General features: G+C 37.4%; 1 pseudogene; it reads right to left on the reverse strand.

Moving 5' to 3' along the window:
- Positions 1–1,257: 1,257 nt before the first annotated feature.
- The window catches only part of LOC132253356 (uncharacterized), a 103,836-nt pseudogene continuing 80,604 nt past the window's right edge, over positions 1,258–24,489 (reverse strand).

A 24,489-nucleotide genomic window follows, 5' to 3' on the forward strand; every position in this document is an offset into this window, starting at 1 on the left:
TTACAAGGGTCCTTAATATGTTAATTGGGTTAAAAGATGATAACTACTACTCAAAAGTGTTTAAGAGAGTTAATTACAAGCTATGAAATAGTACTTTTTGAGTAGTAATCACTCCCCCCAACCGACATATTGCTAGTCCCTTAGCAATGAAGGAGAGAAAAATAAAAATAAACAGTACTATAATTTACAACATCATGCTGATCAAAAAGCAATTTCCAAGTGGCATGATGATCTAACTCTCACATGGAACATTAAAGAAATAAAACTCAAACTTCATCAAGAGTTATCAAATAACTTATCTAATCACAATTCTTAAAGAGAAGGCATTATGCAAATTTAAGCTTTAAAATCATTTCCACTTCCAAAGGAGCAAGCCTTACTCTTCCACAAAAATCTAAGTGTTACTTGATAGCTTCCGAATATAGTATGCTAAACTAATCTCTTCCCCCAACCTAGCTCTTTTTAACACTTAGCAAACTGACCAACTTCAATAGGTTAAGAACGCACCCTTTTTTTTTTCTTTTTTTTTTCTTCTTTTCATTGCAGGGGTACAAGGCTTAAGGGTATTCTTTTCTAAATTGTCCTTGTAACGAGGGTCCATCGATGACTCCCAACCAATTAAGGTTTAGGGCATCAAGCTTTAAGGATCTTTCAACCACTAACTCCTCGGACTTTTGAGAATGAAATTTTAATACCCAAGCACCTACAGTATGTTAAACTCCACCTATCCACCCTTGTAACGAGCATCGAGGTCGGTGACTCCCAACCAATGAAGGCTTAGAGCATCAGGTTTTAAAGATTTTCACCATATACCCCTCAGACCTTGCTCGGGTTTCAAGGCAAGCAAACATTTTTTTTTTCAAAGGCTCATTGGCCTTTTATAAGGTGTCCCAACACTGTTAAATGAGGTCACAGGTACCAAGTCTAAAATTTTTCTATGTCAAGAGGGAAATAGTTTTTCATCTTATAATCGGAACCTATTGTGCACAATGTGTGAATAGCTTAAAGTGGAAGACATAAGCTTGAATTCAATAGAAACTTCAACAATTCATCAACTTTAATAAACATAATACAAAATCTAAGTCAAGTAAAAAGAAAAAATTCAATTTCTCCCTTTTCATTTTGAAAATTTTTCCTTAATAACCATGAAGAGTAGAATAAAAACTTAAAAAATTGTAAAATTAAGCAAAAAGCAACTAAATTACCAAAATAACTTAGCATTAATAACAAAAACTTACTTCCTCAACTCTTCTCCCCTCAACCAAGCTGAACATTGTCCTCAATGTGATATAAGCGATTGAAACATAGGGAGGAAGTGGTACCTCTTGAATGAGTTGGGAAATGGCATGCTCAGGAGCTGATGTAATGCCGAGATGATGCTGGATCTGCCTCAGGATGGTAGTGTGCTGGGCCTGAGCTCTTGATTTTACAATTAACAAAATTTAAGATCAAATTTACAATCAAATAATTTACAAGACTTAAAAATTAACATATTTAACAAAATTATGGACTTTGGTAAAACCAAGTCCATTTAACCCTTCTTTGATCAAGCTTTCTGTGGCTCAAGGAGGTTGATTTCCTCATTTTCTGGTTTGAATGGCTTGAGACGATGACCATTGACCTTGAAAATGTTAGTGCTTTTGGAATTCAGTAATTCCACCACTCCATTGGGATGCACTTGGTGAATAATGAAAGGGCCTATCCACCTTGACTTGAGCTTCCTTGGAAAGACATGGAGTCTTGAATCATAAAGCAAGACTCTTTGTCCTTTATGGAATTCTTTGTTGGAGATTAGTTGATCATGCCACTTCTTCATCCTCTGTTTTGCAACTTTGGAATTGATGTAAGCATCATTTCTTAATTCCTCCATTTCATTAAGGTCTAAGCACCTCTTTTCCCCAGCTCTGATCAAGTCCATGTTCAACCTCTTGATTGCCCACCAAGCCTTATATTCAACTTCCACAAGGAGGTGACATGCATTGCCATAGACGAGACGATAGGGGGACATGCCAAGAATAGTCTTATAAGTTGTTTTATATGCCCATAATGAATCATGTAGCTTAATAGACCAATCTTTTCTACTTGCAATCACCACTTTCATCAGCATGTTTTTTATTTCCCTGTTTGCTAGCTCCACTTGTCCGGAAGTTTGAGGATGATAAGGTGTGGCTACCTTATGCTTCACTCCATACTTGGCTAATAGGGTTTCAAAAGGTTTGTTGCAAAAATGAGTACCTCCATCACTGATTATGGCCTTGGGCACCCCAAACATTGAGAAGATGTTCTCTTTGAGAAATCTGAGAACCACTCTGTGATCATTATGTTTACAGGGGATTGCCTCCACCCATTTGGAAACATAGTCCACCCCCACCAATATATAAGAGTTACCAAAAGACATTGGGAAAGGTCCCATGGAGTCAATACCCCAAACATAAAAAAGATCAACTATAAGGATGGGGTTCATGGGCATTTGGTTTCTTTTTGTAAGCTTCCCGAGTCTTTGGCATCTATCACAACTCCTACACATGATGTGGGAATCTTTGAAAAGCGATGGCCAAGTAAACCCTGATTGCAACACCTTCATGGCTGTTTTCAAATAGGCAAAATGTCCTCCACAGGCATTCTCATGGCAATGGCTGAGGATCCCTTGTTGCTCTTCTTCAGGGACACACTTTCTTATGATCTGATCTGCGCAATACTTGAAAAGGAAAGGCTCCTCCCAATAATAGGCATGAATTTTTGCAAAGAAGTGCTTCCTGTCTTGTGCATTCCACTCACTTGGAACTTCACCAATAATTAAATAGTTAGCAATATGAGCATACCAAGGAGCTTTCTCGAGCAACATAAGTGATTCCTCAGGAAAGTCATCATTAGTAGGTAAGACATGGGAATTGTGTGCTATAGCTAACCTTGACAGGTGGTCAGCTACCACATTCTCCACCCCTTTCTTGTCTCGGATTTGGAGATCGAACTCTTGTAACAAAAGAATCCATCTAATCAACCTTGCTTTAGCATCTTGATTTGTCAATAAATACTTCAAGGCTGAATGGTCAGTGAAAACAATGATGAAAGACCCTACTAGATAAGCACGAAACTTGTCTAAGGCAAACACCACAGCTAACAATTCTTTCTATGTAGTTGTGTAGTTCCTTTGAGCTTCGTTCAATGTTTTGCTTGCATAGTAGATCACATAGGGCTTCCCATCTTCTCTTTGGCCAAGTACAACTCCTACAACAAAGTCACTAGCATCACACATCACTTCAAAGGGTAATTGCCAGTTAGGAACCCTTACTATTGGAGCGGTTGTCAAGAATTGCTTCAGTTGATCAAAGCTATTTTGACATCTTTCATCCCATATAAACTTAGCATCCTTAGCCAAAAGCTCACAAAGAAGTTTTGAAAGCTTAGAGAAGTCTTGTATAAATCTCCTATAGAACCCTGCATGGCCAAGAAATTGCCTTACTCCTTTCATAGTGGTTGGGGACGGCAATTTGACAATAAGCTCCACCTTTGCTTTATCAACTTCAATGCCTTTCTCGGAGATGATATGGCTAAGGACAATTTCTTGACATACCATAAAATGGCATTTCTCCCAGTTTAGCACCAAGTCCTTCTCAATGCATCTGTTAAGAACCGCTTCCAAATTGACTAAGCATTCCTCAAATGTACCTCCATGTACGGTGATTTCATCCATGAAAACCTTCATAATTCGCTCCACCATATCACTAAAGATACTCAACATACATCTTTGGAATGTTGCAGGTGCATTGCATAAACCAAAAGGCATTCTTCTGTAAGCATATGTTCCGAACGGACATGTGAAAGTGGTCTTCTCCTGATCTTCAACATCAATTTCAATTTGGAAATACCCTGAGTACCCATCCAAGAAACAATAAAAAGGATGGCCAGAGACTCTCTCCAGCACCTGATCAATAAACGACAATGGAAAATGATCTTTCCTTGTCACAACATTCAATTTTCTATAATCAATACACACCCTCCAACCTGAAGTGAGGCGTGTAGCAATTTCTTTTCCTTTTTCATTCTGAACCACAGTAATCCCTGACTTCTTTGGTACCACTTGAGTAGGACTCACCCAAGGGCTGTCAGATATGGGATAAATAATACCTGCTTGGAGTAGCTTCAGCACTTCAACTCACACCACCTCTTGCAAATGAGGATTCAATCTTCTTTGAGGTTGACGAATTGGTTTAAATTCTTCCTCCATATATATGTGATGTGTACAAACCCAAGGACTAATGCCTTTCAAGTCAGATATTTTCCATCCTATTGCTTTCTTACACCTCTTGAGAACTTCAAGTAAACATTTCTCCTGATGACTAGTAAGAGATGAAGATATAACAATAGGACATTGATTATTTTCTTCAAGGTATGTATATTTCAGCTCCACGAGCAGAGGCTTCAAATTGAGCTTTGGGGTCTCTTCTTCAGCAGCTTCTCCTTCCTCTTTATTGAACAAAGGTAGAATCCCTTCTCTTCTTTTCCAACTTTGTAGAGTAGCAAGCACATCAGGGGGTTTAGACAACCCTTCTTCAAGATCCCCAAGACTTTCATTCAACTTGTCTTGCATATTCTGATTACAGTGCTCTTCCACTAGAGTGTCGATAATGCATACCTTTTCTGGACCTTCTTCTTCTTCCGGAGTGATTTGCTTTTTAGACATATAAAAAATATTGAGCTCAAGTGTCATATTGCCAAAAGTGAGTTGCATGAGTCCATTCCTACAATTGATGATTGCATTTGAGGTAGCAAGGAATGGACTTCCAAGGATGATAGGAACTGAATTAGCTTCCTTTATAGTAGGATCCATATCAAGAACAACAAAATCTATCGGATAGTAGAAATTATCAACTTGAACTAAGACATCCTCAATTACCCTCCTTGGAATTTTTACTGATCTATTTGCTAGAGATAGGATGATTGATGTTGGCTTCAACTCACCAAGTCCCAATTGCTTGTAGACAGAGTATGGTAGCAAATTCACACTTGCTCCCAAGTCTAACAAAGCTTTCTCCACTACCTTTCCTCCAATCATGACTGAAATGGTAGGACATCCCAGATCTTTGTACTTCAAAGGAGACTTGCATTGTATGATTACGCTTACTTGCTCAGTCAAGAAGGCTTTCTTGTTCACATTCAACCCTCTTTTGATAGTACACATGTCCTTTAGGAACTTTGCATATGTTGGAACTTGCTTAATCATATCCAGTAGTGGGATATTGACTTTCACTTGTCTCAATACTTCAAGGATTTCTGATGTATTTTTTATCCCCTTTTTCCCATGCAACGCTTGAGGAAAAGGTGGAGATGTACGTTTCTTCATCAATTCTTCCTTAATAAGCTCTTTTTCCAGATTTGCATTCACTGTTGAACCATGGTCCTCCTCCCCTTTGGAATTTTCACTGACATTTTTCTTCTTTCCTTTCATTTCCTCCCCCTTCTTTGTTTCTTCTTCTTCTTCAACATGTGGCTTGGGTGTTGGTGGCTCAACCTTTTTACCACTCCTTAGAGTGATCAAGGCTTTAACATCTCTCACCTGTGAAGATTCTCCCTCATGAGTTTCCACTTCATGGATACCCTTAGGGTTTTGGTGAGGTTGAGAAGGAAATCTACCCTTCTCTTGCACTGTGTTCAAGTTAGTGAGCCTTGATATTGAGTATTGGAGATTATCTATCTTTTGAGATAGATCATTTTGCATTCCATCGATCCTTTTATTCAAAGTCCTCTCTACACTGTCAATCCTTTGACTAAGTTGAGCATTGATGGCTTTTTGGGCTCCAACAAAGTCTTCCAGTTGAGCATTGAAGGCTTTTTGGTCTCCAACAAAATCTCCCACAACCTTGCTGAGATTCGCTATTGCTTGTTCAAGACTTGAAGATTGTTGAGATGGTTGAGCCGGCTGTTGGTACTGAGGTGCTCTTGCCTTCCATGAGAAATTTGGATGATTCCTCCAACTTGAGTTGTACGTATTTCCATATGGTGCATTGTTATTGGGCTTGAATTGTCCAATGACATTTGCTTGATCTCCAAACATTTCCTTTATAGCTGGAAGTGTAGGGCATTCTTCCACCAAGTGTTCATAAGAGTGACAAATAGGACACGACTGTCCTTGCACTGGTGTTTCAGCAACAGCTTGTACTTCATGCATCTTTTTCAGTTCTAGCTCCTCCAATTTTCTTGTCATAGCCGCAAACTTTGCTTTCATATCATCATCTTCATTCAAGGTATACATCCCAGCCTTAGCATGAAGAGCATTTGGTTGAGACTTCATCTTTCCCACTGATTCATGCCCAATTGGTGTCTCAACTGATTCGTGTCCAGCTGGTGCTCCTTGATTGAGGGAGTAATCAACAAAATTTATAACCTATTACACCATATACTAGGGTAGCAAAGACAAAGCTACTATAGCATAGTGGCTCTAGGATCGTTCACTGGGATGGGTTTTCACTTCACAAATGATGTTAATTCAAAGTTGAATTGGTGCCTTTTCATTTCAAGGTTAGCTTTAAAAGAAAACATAAAGATGTTTGAATGAAAAAGGATTGGTTTTAAGCTAACCAAAAATAGTAACTGATTTTACTTACAAAGAAAAATGTTTCTTGGAGTTCAGATCACTAGGCTCAGGTTCCTCATACAAAAAGGAGAGTTCCGGTCACTTGTTTCTTTTCCTCGCATTAGAGAATTAACATATAGTTAATTCTCTAACCGGTGTTGTACAGATGCTTCCCATTAATGGGTTCAAACACTAAATCCCTCTCACTGATGCACCTTGCAATGGCTCATGCCTCTCACCTAGCACTTGCCATTCAAGGTGATCTTTAACCTTGGATTACCCGTCAAAAGCTCGCAAGAGATAACTAATGGATGTCTCCTTGGAGTCCAAAAGCTTACCAAGTGTTGGCTATTCTAGAAAATCCTACCTTCAAACCACCTACCAAAGGCTCGCAAAGGGTAAACTAGTGAATCTCCATGGACGAAGATCACTTGCCTTACCAAGTGTTGGCCCAGGTGATTTAATGGCGTTTTAAGTTAACTAAAAAGATAAAAACCATTAACGGGTCACACTTTCTCTTCATTAAAAACTAAAACAACAAAACTTCCAAATTATGCATGTGGAAACTTACCCGGATTTCCTCACTCCAAGAGAAGAAGAGCCTAGCCTCTCATCCTCTGAGGAAAAATCCTCAGAGTTTGCTTGGCTAGCAAGAAAATGAAAATGAAAGAGAAGGAAAAATAGAGCAAGGCTCTGTATATTCTATATATTTATATATCTATCTATATCTATTACAGTGGATGCAAGGGAATATATATAGAGATGTTTTTCCAACCTTCCTAACTAAGAAATCTTATGGTTGGTGAATTATAAGGAGAAGAATGGAAATTTATACAAAAATATCTGAAGAAAAGATCTAAAAGAGTCGGTGCACAAATATCGGGAAGCACTAAGGACCATTTCGCAGGTGAAAACGAGGTCTGCGAGATTTCGTAGACGCACACAAAGGGCTGCGAAATTACTTCGCAGCAAACGGCTGACTTCGCAACGCTGCGAAGTGGTCTTTCAGCTTGTGGTGTTCGGCTTCCAACGTGATGGGAAACTTTAGGGGGAATTCCACAGCACTGTGCAAAAAGGCTGCGAAATCATCTCGCAACAAAAGGGTGATTTCGCAGCGCTGTGCAAAATTCTTCCTTCAGCTTGGAGTGATCTGCTTGAAATGGCTGTAACTCCTTCGTTTCAACTCTGAATCACGCACCGTTTGAAGCATTGGATTTTTGACTTCATGAGATTTGAAATGGTATATAGAATGTAGAAAATGGACTTCAGAAAGTGCTCCAAAATTGCAAAAGAAGACTGCAGCTGCTGTCCTCTATTTTCTTCACTCTGTTTTTCCTCTCTCCTTTGTTCTTTCCTTGCATACTTTGAACGACTTTGGCAAAGGGCTATGGAGCTCCAAAGCTTGTTCTTCATGAATTTGAGCTTTTCATTTCTTTGCCATGGATTCCAAATAACTCTCCTCAATTTCGGATTGCTTTGGTGATCAAAAAGCTATCAAAACACCAAAACTTAACACAATTTGATTAGAATTGATTGCAAGGGTCCTTAACATGTTAATTGGGTTAAAAGGCAATAACTACTACTCAAAAGTGTTTAAAAGAGTTAATTACAAGCTATCAAATAGCACTTTTTGAGTAGTAATCACCCACTTCTCCTCTGTGCGGTTCATCCCATCCCCTTGAGACTTTAGCTACATAACTCAAGAAATCCATAGCTTCCTCAGGATTCTTACTCATGAAATCCCCTCCACACATTGTTTTGAGGAGTTGCTTCATTGAGGAAGACATCCCATCATAGAAATAACTCACCAACAGCCAAGTATCAAAACCATGGTGAGAACAAGCATTTATGGCTTCCATATATCTTTCCTAACACTCATAGAATTTCTCATTCTCTTTAGCTGAGAAGTTTGAAATTTGCCTTTTCAAGCCATTTGTTCTATGAGTAGGGAAGAACTTCCTGAGGAATTCAGCTTGTAAATCAATCCAAGTACGGATACTCCTTAGCCTTAAAGAATTAAGCCAAATCTTGGCCTTATCCTTTAAAGTAAAAGGAAATAGTTTAAGCCTCATCAGGTCGATAGAAGCTCCTCCCTCTTGGAATGTATTACAAACATCTTCAAATTCCTTGATATGTGCGTAGGGATTCTCACTTTCCATCCCATGGAAAGTTGGTAGAAGTAGCACAATATGGGGTCTGATCACATGCTACTCTGTAGGGGGCACTATACATGATGGTGCACCCATACGAGGTGGATGCATGCGGTCCCTCATTGATATGAATTCATTGGGATTGTCCTGATGACCATGGTGACTATGCTAATCTTCAGGTGTAGCTTCCATGATATTCAAGCTCAATTCCAATTCCTTGTTATGAGGTGTTTCAAGTTTAACAAGCCTTCCTCCACTATCTCGTATCCAATTTGGCATACACAACTAGTATCAATTGTAACTAAAATGAAAATAAAAGAAAACAAAAGAAAACAGGGCTACCAAAAAAAAAAAAAACTAAAATGAACTAAACTGAATTTAAAAGATATATTAGATTATGAACAAGTAAAGATACAATAAAAAAATAAGAATTAGTAAAATGAAAGAAAAGTTACCAAACTTGTGATGAAAACCACAAGTACACTGAAATAATATCACTATGAAGTTGGCACCTTCCCCGGCAACGGCGCCATTTGATTCGTGCCCAATTGGTGTATCAGTTGATTTATGTCCAGCTGGTGCTCCTTGATTGAGGTAGTAATCAACAAAATTTATAACCTATTACACCATGACTAGGGTAGCAAAGACAAAGCTACTATAGCATAGTGGCTCTAGGATCATTCACTTGGAAGGGTTTTCAATTCATAAATGATACCCATTCAAAGATGAATTGATGTCTTTTCATTTCAAGGTTATCTTAAGAAATAAAACTCAAACTTTGATTGAAAAAGGTTTAGGTTTAAGCTAACGGAAAAGGAAGTAATGGAAATTACTTATGAAGAAAAACATTCCTTGGAGGTTTAGGTTCATAGGGGAGGTTCCTTATGCAAAAACAGAGCTACGGTCATTTGGTTCATTTCCTCGCATTAGAGAATTAACATATAGTCAATTCTCTAACCAGTGCGGTATAGATGCTTCCCCTTAATGGGTTCAAACACTAAATCCCTCTCATTGATGCAACTTGCAATGGCTCGTGCCTCTCACCTAGCATTTTCCATTCAAGGTGATCTTTAACTTTGGACTTCCCTTTTCAAGCTCGCAAGAGATAACTAATGGATGTCTCCGTGGAGTCCAAAAGCTTACCAAGTGTTGGCTATTCTAGAAAATCCTACCTTCAAACCACCTCCTAAAGGCTCGCAAGAGATAAACTAGTGCATCTCAATGGATGGAGACCACTTGCCTTATCAAGTGTTAGCCCAGGTGATTTAAAGGCGTTTTAAGTTAACTAAAAAGATAAAACCATTAACGGGTCACACTTTCTCTTCATTAATGGCTGAAACCACAAAGCTACTAATTCTTGCACTTGGAACCTTTCCCGGCAACCTTAACTCCAAGGAACTAAAAGTCTAGCCACTCATTCTTTAAGGAAACATCCTCAGAGCTTGTTTGGCTAGTAAGAAAATAGAATCAAAATGAGAAGGTAAAAGCAGAGCAAAGCTCTGTATTTTTCTTCCTTTGAAAAAACTATACAAAAGTTGCGTCGTCCCGAGAATAGGCTCCCGAGAGATATTTATATATGAAAATTACAATAATAATATCTACAAGGTTATTCATCCTTTTTCCTAACTTAATAACTAAGGAATCCTATAATTGGTGGGTTACAAGGAGAGTTTAGGGATTTAGATATCAAATATCTAAAGCAAAATATCTCAAAACATCTAAAACAAAATATCTAAAAATATCTCAAAAATGTCGGTCGCACATATCGGGAAGCTTTAGGAGAACATTGTGGCACTGTGCAAAAAATGGCTGCGAAACTCTCCGGGTAAGCGCTATAAGCGGATCCGAATATGTGTGACCGGGGAAGTTGAAACGCTCTCCTCTCCCATCCGGCATCAGAATTCTGGATGTGAACATCCGGGTGGAATGGCGGCGGCAGCAGAATTCCGGATGTGGACATCCGGGTGGAATGTCGGCGGCAGTCGGATGGAATTCCTACTCGGGTGGAAATGAGCTATGATTCCCGTCCTGGTGGAATGAGTAGGATCCCATACTCCTTGTATTCTGGATTTGCTTATGGATTCCAAAGAACTCTCCTCAATCTCGGATTGCTTTGGTGATCAAAAAGCTATCAAAACACCAAAACTTAACACAATTTGATTAGAATTGATTGCAAGGGTCCTTAATATGTTAATTGGGTTAAAAGGTGATAACTACTACTCAAAAGTGTTTAAGAGAGTTAATTACAAGCAATGAAATAGTACTTTTTGAGTAATAATCAGGGTCTTTAGAAATAAAATGGATGAAAATGGCATAATTATAAGGAATAAAGCAAGATTGGTAGCCCAAGGTTTTAATCAAGAAGAGGGGATAGATTATGAAGAAACCTTTGCTCCCGTAGCTAGATTGGAAGCCATTAGGATGCTACTTACCTTTGCATGTTTTAAAGACTTTGTTTTATATCAAATGGATGTGAAAAGTGTTTTCTTAAATGACTTTATAAATGAAGAGGTATATGTTGAACAACCACCGGTTTTCAAAGTTTTAACTTTCCTAATCATGTTTTTAAACTTAAAAAGGCACTTTATGGTTTGAAACAAACACCTAGAGCATGGTATGAAAGATTGAGTAAATTTCTTTTGAAAAAGGGTTTTAAAATGGGAAAAATTGACACAACTCTTTTCATAAAAACCAAAGAAAATGACATGCTCTTAGTGCAAATATACGTTGATGATATCATTTTTGGAGCTACTAATGTCTTTCTTTGTGAAGAATTTTCTAAATGCATGCATAGTGAGTTTGAAATGAGCATGATAGGAGAACTTAACTTCTTCCTTGGACTTCAAATCAAGCAGCTAAAGGAAGGAACCTTCATCAATCAAGCAAAGTATATAAGAGATCTCCTCAAAAGGTTCAATATGGAGGAAGCCAAAACAATGAAGACTCCAATGAGTTCATCCATCAAGCTTGACATGGATGAGAAAGGTAAGTCTGTCAACTCAACTATGTATAGAGGCATGATAGGTTCTTTGCTATATTTGACTGCTAGTAGACCCAACATCATGTATAGTGTATGCTTGTGTGCTAGATTTCAATCTTGTCCTAAAGAATCTCATTTAAGTGCCGTAAAATGAATTCTTAGATATTTAAAAGGGACAATGGACATAGGCTTATGGTATCCTAAGGGTGATAACTTTGAATTAATTGGTTTCTTGGATGCCGACTTTGCCGGTTGTAAAGTTGAAAGGAAAAGCACTAGTGGCACTTGTCATTTCCTAGGACACTCACTTGTTTCATGGCATAGTAAGAAGCAAAATTCGGTAGCTTTGTCTATGACAAAAGTCGAATACATAGCATCCGATTTATGTTGTGCACAAATTCTTTGGATGAAACAAACACTTGGTGATTTCAATTTGATTTTTGAGCATGTTCCTATTAAATGTGATAACACTAGTGCCATAAACATTTCAAAAAATCTGGTGCAACACTCTAGGACTAAGCATATAGAGATTAGATACCATTTTCTTAGAGACCATGCACAAAAGGGTGACATTACACTTGAATTTGTAAGTACAAAAGATCAACTTGCCGATATTTTTACAAAACCCCTAAGTGAAGAGCAATTTATTGATATTAGAAGACAAATAGGGGTGATTTCTTTATGATCAAATGATTGCTTGATGAATTCTTGATTGAATATACCTTATGATTGCGTGAATTTCATATCATAAGCATCATATAGAAATAATCTTAGGAAAGAGGTCAAATTTTGACCAAAAATGAAAATTCCCATGGCATTGGACATAAAAAATTGGGGATTTCAATTGAAAAGGGTAGGGGGAGGATCACGAGACAAGAAAATGCAAAAAATTTGGCCCGTTGACCAAGCGGTCGACCGGTTCGTTGGGGCTGGGAATTTAAAAAGGCCTCCCACGCTTCATTTTTCACCTGTTCTCCTCCATACCTTAAAGACTCTTCACATCCCTACTTCTAGAAGTTAGTTTTGGCAAGATTTCGGACCATTTGCAGGTTGTGGATTTGTTTTTGGGACATTTTGAGGCTAGGGTTTTGATTTGAAACCCAGGGTTTCAGGTTTTAGGGGTGATTTCTCTCTGACCGCGTGCCTCAAGCTTGGATTCAACTTCATCTCCATGCGCCTAGGGCTTCGGGTTGGTGTTTTATCTCTCTTGTTTGATTTCATTCTCCCTTTGGACTTCTCTTTCTCTCTATCCCGTTCATTGGATGACTCCAAGGCGAGAGACGAGGGGACCTCCAGAGCTCAGGGCAAGCGCCCCGTTGAGCCATCTCAGCCTGAGTAGATGGAGGCTCGTCGAAAAACGAGGTATGACACGACCCTCTTCAGTTCCGTTGAAGATTATCAGCAATACAAACAAAAATTTGCCCAGAGGAAAGTCATCCCAGGGAGAAGTATCAATTTCTCCCAACTTTAGCACTTCAGGTTTGAGGGACTCTTCGGTCGGATGGGATGGCTACCAGTTGTGACGATTTTCGAGCCGATCTTCCTGACTCTGGTGTGGGCTTTTTATTCCCTGGTGACCTATGGGCTTGGAGGACCAATCTTGTCCACAGTTAGAGGAGTTGAGATTAGATTGAGCCCAAAGAGTATCTGCCGCATTCTTGACATTCCTTTAGTTGGACTCCGAGTGTATGAGGCCAAGGCGTGGCCCACTGTGCCGGGATTGAAGCCTAGAGAGGTTGTTTAGAGGTTGTGTGGACTTGTAGATGCCCAGGGGATGGGCAAACCATCGGCACACAGCCTGATCGTGCCCAATCGAGTCCTTCATCACATGATCTGCTCCATCTTATTGCTACAAGTAGGACATCGAGACGAGGTCTCTTACCTTAAGGCTTTCATTGTGGACTCAATTCTGACAGGCAATGGATTCATGTGGGATATCTGATGATGATGCATATGATATCCTACATTGAGAGCACGACACGAGTACTCCCCTACGGCCGCTTCCTTACCCTAGTATTCAAGGATTCCAGGGTTGACTTGAGTATAGAGACAAACTTTGAGGCCCCCACTAGCTACGACACGTACGATGAGCAGTCCTTGGGGCGAATGAAGTTTGAGAAGGCACCCAATGGCTCCTAGATTAGGAGAGCTGAGCGACAGGCTCGGGGTTAGGGACAGATGCATCCCGAAGCAAAGGAGGAGGCTAAGATCAGAGAGATGGAGGATGGGTTAGACCCTCAAAGGGATTTTGAGCTGAGAGGGCCCGAGCTTGACATTCTGCCTCCACCTCAGTCAGAGAGCATTCATGTTGAGGTCACTTTCTCAAAGCCTATGATGACTGAGTCATCTTACACAGCAAAACCATCATCTCGGCCATCATTTATCGAGCTTCCTCATACAGAGCTACAATCTCAAGCACCTCACGCTCCTGATCATGCCCCTTGGATGAATGTCTCAGCTCAAATTAGCTCCCTTGGGACTCGTATGGAGGAGCTTGCTTTAGTCCATGACACTCGTTTCTACTCTATGGAGGAGCACATGGATCAGTATCAGACTGGCGTCACTTCTCGATGATTTGAGCGCATAGAGAAGCGTATGGATCAACAGCAGGCTACATTAGAGCATCTCTAGCAGAGTATTGATCACATTGAGAGTCGTCAGGCGAGTGAGCATGAGGAGATGATGGCTTAGCTCCGCTCTGTGTTTCCTTCTCCACTCCCTCAGCCTTGAGATTAGCTAGAGTTCCCCCTTAGTTTCTTTTTTATGTTGCCAAAGGGGGAGAAATATATAGGATCTAGGAGACCCTCATGCATGTCATTGTCATCATTGTCATATCTATCCTATTTAGCATATGTTTTCGTGTACATGTGAAGTTACCATATATATATGATATGATATTCTCATGATCCATTGCTTCCTATTCAAATTTTCGTGTTTTACATTGTTTCCTATTAAAAATTGTTTGATTGATCCATGATTGGTTTGAGGGGGAGATTTTTTTTCTCTTCTAGATAACCAAGTTTTGTCATCATAAAAAAGGGTGAGATTGTTAGCCCAAGGGTTCTCCTAATCGGGTTTTGATGATAACAAACCATGGTTAAGTGACTAATTTGTTTAATGGTTAAGAATCTCAAGCATAAACTCGAAAATTCATCAAATGACCAAATGGATGCAAGATCGAGATGCTTGGAAGACTTGTGATCATAGAAAACTAATGTAAGATGAATGCATGAGTGCACTTAGGATTTTCACACGTTTCATGCAACTTAGAAAACTCGGTTTATTCTTTAAAACTTCAATTTCATTAAAACCCGAGTCTTTAACTAATGTACCTTAGGCAAAATGTTTTATAATTGGATTAATAGTTCACCTAAAGACCTTGCCTAAGTGTTAGAAAAGAAAGGAATTAAAAAAATAGATTTTCGGGGCTAAAAAAGCTCAATCGATCGAGGTTATGGCCAATCGGCTCAACTGGTTGTGTTGACCTCATCCGGTCGAGGACCGATCGAGGGATGCCAAAAACTTTCTCTCTCTTCCAATGGCCTTCTCTTCCCGGCCGAGGACCGGTTGAGGTCCGGTCAAGGCAACGGTAACCTGTCAAGCATTAAATGCTCCAACGGCTAGTGAACTGGTCGACCCCTAGCTCGACCGGACGAGGTTACCTTTTGCTGTTTTTGAATCTTGAGCTTAGAAACCTATAAATTGAGAGCTCTACTTCATATATTGAGAAGAGAACACTTGTATTCAATGGTCTACCTACCTATTCTAAATCAAAAAGCTCTCATTTCTTTCATAGTGCATTAAATCATCACTTGCATATCCTTTATTGCACTCTTGTGTGTCATCCTAGCTTTGTCTTATATTTGAGCTATCCTTAAGCTAGGTTGAGGGATTCTTTCTTGTAAAAATTTAAGTGTTAAAGCCTTCAAGAGGTTCGAATCTTGAAGAGATTATGTAAGAGCCCATTGGAGTCGGAATCCAAGTGTAAGAAGATTGGAAGCTTGGTTGAAACTTCAAGTTAGTGGAACCCTCACTCGGTTAGGAGATTAAGGAGAGTGGACGTAGGTAAGGAAGTGTCGAACCACTATAAAACCCGAGTTTGAATTCTCTAACTCTATCTCTTTATTTTGCTTATATTGTGTTTGAATTTGTTGTGATTGAAAATATTTTAAAAACCCAATTCACCCCCCCCCCCCCCTTTTGGGTGTTTTTCTTATTTAAGAATAGCCTTTGTTTTCTCAATTACTGATGCGACTCATGGTAGCTTAGCTTTAAAGGCGTATCAACAAAATTTATACCTTAAATACTATTACTAAAGTAGCCAAGCTACTATAGCATAGTGGTTCTAGGATCGTTCACTGGGAAGGGTTTTCGCAAACACTAGTGATATTCAAATTAGGAAAATAGGTGATTTTCTTATGGATGTTAGCTTTAAAAGAAGATGTAAATGTTTTAGAAAGATTTAAACTAATCTAAGCTAACATTAAAGACTAAAATGAAAGGGTGTAAAAACAAGTTTCTCAAAGATAGGATAGCTATGCTCTGGCTCTTATGCAAATTGGAAATCTCAGGATAGGCTCTTCGCGTTGGGGTTGCAACTATGGTGATGTTTCCTTCCCGAACCGGTATGGATTTAGCAAATCAAGTTTTAATCCTTTAAAATGGCAAAACAGATGGTAGTGAATTTCATCAATGGTTATTCACCTTAGACTTCCTTTGAATGGCTCGTAAGAGATAACTAATGGTCTAAAGCCAAAAGCTTACCAAATATTGGCAACTCAAAGTCATTCCAGGTGATAAACTCACCTTTCAATGGCCATTGAAATTGGTTCTAACGAATTAATACAAAACTTGGAATTGAAAACCTCACCTTCCAATAGCTCGTAGAAGATAACTAATGGATAGAAATCCAAAAGCTTATCAAGTATTGGCCGTTGGAAGTTGTCCAAAGGAAATAAAAACCAAACTTTGCATTAATGAACCATTAATGAAAAACGACTACCTTACCTTCCAGGTGCGAGAAATTTCCATGGGATTGCATCCAAGCCATCACATAACATCCATACTTTGAGAAACTAAAAGTTTTAGCCAATCATCCTCTGAGGAAAAGTCCTCAGAGGCTGTTTGGCTACTAAGAAAATAGAAATGGGGAAGAACGGGAGAAGAGAGAAAAACAAAGCTTTATATATTTCTAAGTTAATGTACAGAGGATCGATCCCCCCCCCCTCCTTTTTGGAGGCGTTGTGCACCTCTATATATAGCAAAATTACAAGATAAAGCATTATGTCAGCTGAATACAAGGTTACAAAAGGAATTTACACGAGAAAATATCAAGCTAAAAATATCTGGGAAGTCGGTGGTGCGTGCGTGGAGAAATAGAGGAAATTTTGGCAAGGTAAAAGGTTACCTTGCGAAATTTTTGCAAGGGAATTACTCATGATGCGAAGTGCCATATTTTCGCATCATGAGTAAATTCACCTTGCCAAATTTGGCAAGGTGCATTTTCACCTTGTGAAAATTGCATTTTGGCAAGGTACTTTGCCTTGCCTTGCGAAATGGCTATCCCTTTGTTTGTGCTCGTGTTTCCACTTGAAATTTAAGCCTATAAACTTCCAAAATCCTTGCTTTAACTTGTCCAAGTAGCTCCTCCATCATTTGGCATGCTTGAATTGATTCATAAGCTGATAAAAACATGTAAACTTGCCACAAAATGGTTAAAACCAATTACTAAGGACCTTAATGAATTAATTGGGTTAAATGAATATGATTACTACTCAAAGGTGCTTAAAACCATTATAATTAGGTCTACAAAATAGCACTTTTTGGTAGTAATCAATTACATATGCTAAGAAGACAAAATTGAGGGTCTACAATGATATTTTGATATACTCTAAGAGTCAGGAAGAGCATGGACATCATTTTTATTTAACACTTCAAATGTTAAAAGAGCACAAATTATATGCCAAATGGAGAAATGTGATTTTTGGTTGCAAAAAATTCAATTCTTGGGACATATGGCTTCTAAAAAAGGTCTCTTAGTGAATCCAATAAAGTTGGAAGTTGTGACAAAGTGGGAAAGATCCAAGAACATTTATGAAGTATGTAGTTTTCTAGGACTAGCAGGGTACTATAGAAAGTTTGTTGACAACTTCTCATGGATTGCATGCCCAATGACCAGATTGACTCACAAGGGAGTGAACTTTGAGTGGAATAACAAGTAGAAAGAATCTTTTTAAGAACTAAAAAAAAAAAAAAGGTAACAAGAAGGTTCATGCTAATTATTTCGATAAGTAGTGAAAAAATTATGGTTTATTGTGATGCTTCAAGAAATGGCTAGGATGTGTTTTGATGCAAAAGGGGAGGGTGGTTGCTTATGCTTCTAGGCAATTGAAGAATCATAAGTAAAACTATCATACTCATGATCTCGAGCTGGCAATTGTAGTTTTTGCATTGAAGATATGGTAATGTAATTTATATGGTGAAAATTTTGAGGTGTTTTCTAATCACGAAAGTTTGAAGTATATTTTCACTCAAAAAGATCTAAATTCAAGGAAAAAGAGATGGATGGAAACCTTTGAAGATTTTAACTTTACATTGTAGTATCATCCAAGGAAAGCAAATATAGTTGTTGATGCCCTAAGTAGAAAAGCTTAATGTGTACTACCTAGGTTAATGTTTATAAGTGGAAAACATATGATTGTATTAGTGAGTTCAATCCCTATTTTGAAATACAGGATTCTAATGTGTGTTTTTATGCCTTGGTGGCTTAAATAACAATGTTATACAAGGTTATTAAAGCTTAAAGAAAGAATGCAAAGTTATAGAGTATACACTCTCAAATTATAGAAGGTGAAGTATAAGAAGGTTGGAGTGTACTGATTACTACCAAAAAGTGCTATTTTGTAGACCTAGTTATAATGGTTTTAAGCACCTTTGTGTAGTAATCATATTCATTTAACCCAATTAATTCATTAAGGTCCTTAGTAATTGGTTTTAACCATTTTGTGGCAAGTTTACATGTTTATATCAGCTTATGAATCAATTCAAGCATGCCAAATAATGGAGGAGCTACTTGGACAAGTTAAAGCAAGCTTTTAGCTACACCAAAGCAAGCCAACAAAAGGAGAAAAGCAAAGAGAATCAAAAAGAAGCAAAGAGGAAAACAGAGGACAGCAGCTATAGTCTTCTTTGGCACTTTTGGAGCACTTCCCGAAGTCCATTTTCTACATGCTATATACCATTTCAAAGCTCAGGAAGTCAAAAATCCAACGCTTTAAACCGTGTACAATTTGGAGCTGAAATGAGGAAGATATGGCCTTCGGAAGACAACTGCTCTAGGCTTGTGCGAAAATTTCGCACAACACCTTCCAAATTCGCACAGCCCATGCGTGGTGCGAATTCTCCCCTGTTTCTGCCGACTCCACTTTAGATCTTTTCTTTTAGATATTTTTGTATAAATTTCCATTCTTCTCCTTGTAATCCACCAATCATAAGATTTCTTAGCTAGGAAGGTTGGAAAAACTTCTCTATTTATATCCCCTTGCATCCGTTGTAACATATATTGATATATAGATATAGAATACATATTACGTTTGACACTTAGAATATTTACAGAGCTCTCCCGTTTCTATTTTCTTAGTAGCCAAACAGCCTTTGAGGGTTTTTCCTCAAAGGATGATTGGCTAAAACTTTTAGTTTCTCAAAGTATGGATGTTATGTGATGACTTGGATGCAATCCCATGGAAATTTCTCGCACCCGGAAGGTAAGGTAGTCATTTTTCATTAAAGGTTCATTAATGCAAAGTTTGGTTTTTATTTCCTTTGGACAACTTCCAACGGCCAATACTTGATAAGCTTTTGGATTTCTATCCATTAGTTATCTCCTACGAGCTATTGGAAGGTGAGGTTTTCAATTCCAAGTTTTGTATTAATCCGTTAGAACCAATTTCAATGGCCATTGAAAGGTGAGTTTATCACCTGGAATGACTTTGAGTTGCCAATATTTGGTAAGCTTTTGGCTTTAGACCATTAGTTATCTCTTACGAGCCATTCAAAGGAAGTCTAAGGTGAATAACCATTGATGAAATTCACTACCATCTGTTTTGCCATTTTAAAGGATTAAAACTTGATTTGCTAAATCCATACCGGTTCGGGAAGGAAACATCACCATAGTTGCAACCCCAACGCGAGGAGCCTATCCTGAGATTTCCAATTTGCATAAGAGCCAGAGCATAGCTATCCTATCTTTGAGAAACTTGTTTTTACACCCTTTCATTTTAGTCTTTAATGTTAGCTTAGATTATTTTAAATCTTTCTAAAACATTTACATCTTCTTTTAAAGCTAACATCCATAAGAAAATCACCTATTTTCCTAATTTGAATATCACTTGTGTTTGCGAAAACCCTTCACAGTGAACGATCCTAGAACCACTATGCTATAGTAGCTTGGCTACTTTAGTAATAGTATTCAAGGTATAAATTTTGTTGATACGCCTTTAAAGCTAAGCTACCATGAGTCGAATCATGTACATTCTAATGAAAGGATTTATTTTCTAAATAAACTCTGTGTTCCTAACAATGCATAGGTGAAGGAGGAAGTAATGAAGGAAGCTCATCACTCTCGATTCACAATATACCTAGGTGAAACTAAAATGTACCATGATATGAAATGTTAATATTGGTGGCCTGGTATGAAACAAGATGTAGCTTAATTTGTCTCTAAGTGCTTACCAAGTCAACAAATGAAAGTTGAACATCATAAACTAGCAAGGTTGTTACAACCTTTACCTATAGCAAAATGGAAATGAGACCATGTGACTATAGATTTTATGACAACATTGTCAAGGACTCAACAAGATAAGGATAGTGTATGGGTGATAATAGATTGATTGATAAACTAACACATTTCTTAGGAATAAAAGTCACTAACTCAATCCTTGCATTGAGTAAATTGGGCATAAAGGAAATTGTGCGGTTACACGGGGTTCCACTCTATATTATATCAGATAAAGATCCTAGATTTACATCACAACTTTGGAAATCCTTATAGAAAACTTTAGGAACTAAAATGAGATTGAGTTCAACATTTTATCCTCAACCCAATGGGTAATTTAAGAGAGTCATTTCTATTTTGGAAGATATGTTGAGAGCTTGTGTGATGGATTTTAAAGTAAATTGGAACACTTATCTTTGATTGAGTTTGCTTACAATAACAACTTCCAAAGTAGTATTGAAAAGGCATTTATGAAGCACTCTATAGGAGGCCTTGTAGGTCCCTTATGTAAGTGTTGAATGGAATTTGGTGAAGCTCACTTACTTGGGCCAGAATTGGTATGAGTGACTATAGATAAGATTCAAGTAATACGTGGAAAGTTGTTAGTAGCACAAAGTAGAAAAAATGTTATGTAGATAACAAGATAAGGCCCATAGATTTTCAAGTGGGGATCATGTGTTTTTATAGGTAAAGCCTTAAAAAGATATATTTTGGTTTGTTAAAAGGGGGAAGCTTGTTTCAAGATACATTAAACCCTTTGAAATCCTTCAAAAGGTTAGAGAGGTTGCACACTAACTAGCTTTACTACCACAACTATCAAGTATACATGATGTGTTCCATGTCTCCATGTTGCGAAAGTATGAACCCAATACCACTCATATACTGGATTGGCATCATTTGAACTTGCAAGAAAATGTGATGTATGAAGAAACACCTATGGAAATTTTAGATAAGAAAGAACAAGTCTTACAAACAAAGACCATTCCTTTAGTAAGGGTGTTTTAAGGTTATCATAGAGTAGAAGAAGCTACTTAGGAGTTGGAATCAGAAATGAGAAAGTAATAACACAAACTCTTCACAAGTTTGTTCCTTTAAATTTTGAAGATGGAAATTTTGTAAGGAGGAGTAGATGTAATACCTGATGGTAAGAAAATAAATAATTAATAATGATTATATTAGTATTTAATTTTAAATATGGTTAATAAGAGGTTAAGAATTGTTTAATGGTTATTACATTTAATTATGGTTAAAAATGGTTAATTAATGGCTCAAGAATGTGTAATAGTCATGAGGGTTGGTTTTACTTAAAAGACTTAAGGGGGTTGTTTGGGTAGGTGTTAAACATAACAAATAATGTGGAGGGGCAATTTGTTGGAATTATGGTTGAGTGGCAGCACCAGAGTGTGCCACCTTGTGTGCTTAACACCTCATGCTTACCCTAAAACTCTAGATAAGGATTATTAGCTTTCATGCCCAACCTAGTTCTAAAAAAAAAAAAAAAAGACTAGTGGGCTTAAAGGGATAAGTTAAAGAGAGAAAGTGAAAGAATCAACTTCCTTGTAATAGACCAAGGTTGTTGAACTAGAAAAAGTTCAAAGGAGAAGTTAGTATAAGGTAGAGAATTTTATAGCATGCTATTGTGTATCTTTGTTTTTTTTTTTTTCTTAATGTACTTTTTGAAAAATACTTATAATCAAGTATACTGCATCATTGTTTTAAATTGTTGCATATTGTATTGATGTACACTGGTGTAAGGAAGCACGATTTCTATATTGTGGACATGGTTCCTATTGTGGTTACACTATAAGAATGGTATGGCATAATGGTTGATAACAGTCAACAGAGGAACATATCTATGAGAGGTTGCAACTTGATATTCAGAGATTGTTATATAGGGGTTGTAGGACCTTGGGATCCCTATATATTATTTAAGTGGGACCATGCGTCATTGGGTGAAATTCCCTAAATCCTTCAAGGAAGACACTCTAATGTGGGTGTGGGGTTGATCCTACCCTTGAATTTCAGTCCCTTGTGACACAAGGTTGGTCTTGCCCTTAGGTATAAGTCCAAAAAGACACAAAGTGATCCTACCCTTGGGTGTGTATCCTAGAAGACATGGGGTCGGTCTTTCCCCTGGGTTTCAATCCTTAAAGACACAAGGTTGGTCCTGTCCTTAGGTATACATACCAAAAGACATGAGACATGGCTTGTCCTTGGGTAGTAGTCCCAAAATAGTCATTATTCATGGTGAGTATTTTCTAGAGCATTGAGTGATAATATCTACATTGGTAGGAACTGGTACCTATTCAGATGTAAGAAAATGGATGCCATAAAGTAGAAATGAAACCAACGACTACATGCATGCATATTTGACGTGATTGCATAATTATTGATGATCTTAAATATTTAACATGCATATTGTTTTCAGGATATGTATAGGATGATTATAAATTTTCCTATTGAGTTGTGAACTCACCCTATTCCTCCCACTTTAGATGCAAGTTCAAAGTCTTTTGTTAGTGTTAATGCTTGAGCTTTGTCTGTGTTGTGGTTTGAATGACGTTTGCTTTAGTAGAGAATCATTTGAGATTGTTGCCTTTGTTTTATGTAAAGATAAAATTGTTTCAAAGTAATAACATAACTTGAATTCATTTTTGTGCACTTGTAGTAATAGTATTTTGTCTCGCACACCCTCAAAACCCTAATTTACATTGTACACTTAAATTGTGCATCATTTAATGGTGACTTTTAGTGCACTTTTAGGAGCTTTCCCCACTTTGCATACTCAAAATTGTGCATTAATAGTATTCTTCCTTGTCCATTCGGTTAGCTAATGAGTTCCTTTCTTGATGAGCATTCAGTTAACAATTCTATTTTTTGATAATTACAAGCTCACATGAAACTAAGCCAAGTAGATCTCATTGATTCCATATTGTTAATTGAGCTACTACATAGTGGATGATGCCTTCACTAGGATGCCTCTAACTAAATATAAATGGTTATTGTTTCAGAAATCCAAAATGGAAATTGAAGGAATTCTTGGAAACAATAAGGGCAGAGTGATTAGTGTTCTTTAAACTAAAGCCTTTATCTTGGATGTTCTATAAATAGCTTTACTTATATCTCTTTCTTTGTATTTGGTTTTGTTATCATCCCTTTTATTCATTCATGTTTCACCTTGAATCAAAGTTTCCAATCAAAAGTATATTAATTATTTATGTTGTTGAGTATTTATAGCTTTGATGTTATGATAGTGATTAATAATATTAACTGTGCATATACTTAATGTTTATGTTTGATGTTTTCTCTTTACATTTATTCGGAAGAGTTTTTCTTCATGTTCTAATTTCTTATAATAAACCAGTACTTGATTAATAAAAAGCTCTAAAACTTCTTTTTATCTTGTCTAATTAAACTTTGATAAGCATGGTCCATCAGTTTTCACATAATTTGAATTCCTATAGGGAAAGAAGGCTTTGAAACTATACTTACAACAACATCTTTCCTTGGCACTAAAGATTTTGCAAAATAATTTGTTTCTTGAGGTACTAGTTTCCTCATTTGTAATGCAATAGCAAGTTAAACTATTTATGTTGTAATTTATCATCTTTGCCATTGTAATAACAATAAATTATTAAGAACCATGTTGTCTTTATTATATTTTTTTCTCTTATAATCTATCTTTTTATCTTAAATTTACTAGTTCAAAATAGTTGATATTTTCATTTAGATGGATTTATACCATTGTTTTTACCTTAAGCCAAAAAAAAAGAAGGAAAAAAAGTAGTTTTATGAGATTTAACATGTTTGTTCATTTCTGGAAAGGGTGATAAAGTAACTTTCTTAAATACATTTATCTCTTGTATACAACTTATTGAATTCAATAGGTGTTTTTTGTAAGTTTGCTCAAACTAGTTTGTCAATATATGAGATAATCTACTATTGGCTCTATTCTAGTGAAAATTGGATGTCATTCATAGATGGATGACTTTTCACACATCTACTTCTTGGT

This window comes from Vitis vinifera, chromosome 19, assembly GCF_030704535.1.
Source record: "Vitis vinifera cultivar Pinot Noir 40024 chromosome 19, ASM3070453v1".
NCBI classification, from domain to species: Eukaryota; Viridiplantae; Streptophyta; class Magnoliopsida; order Vitales; family Vitaceae; genus Vitis; species Vitis vinifera.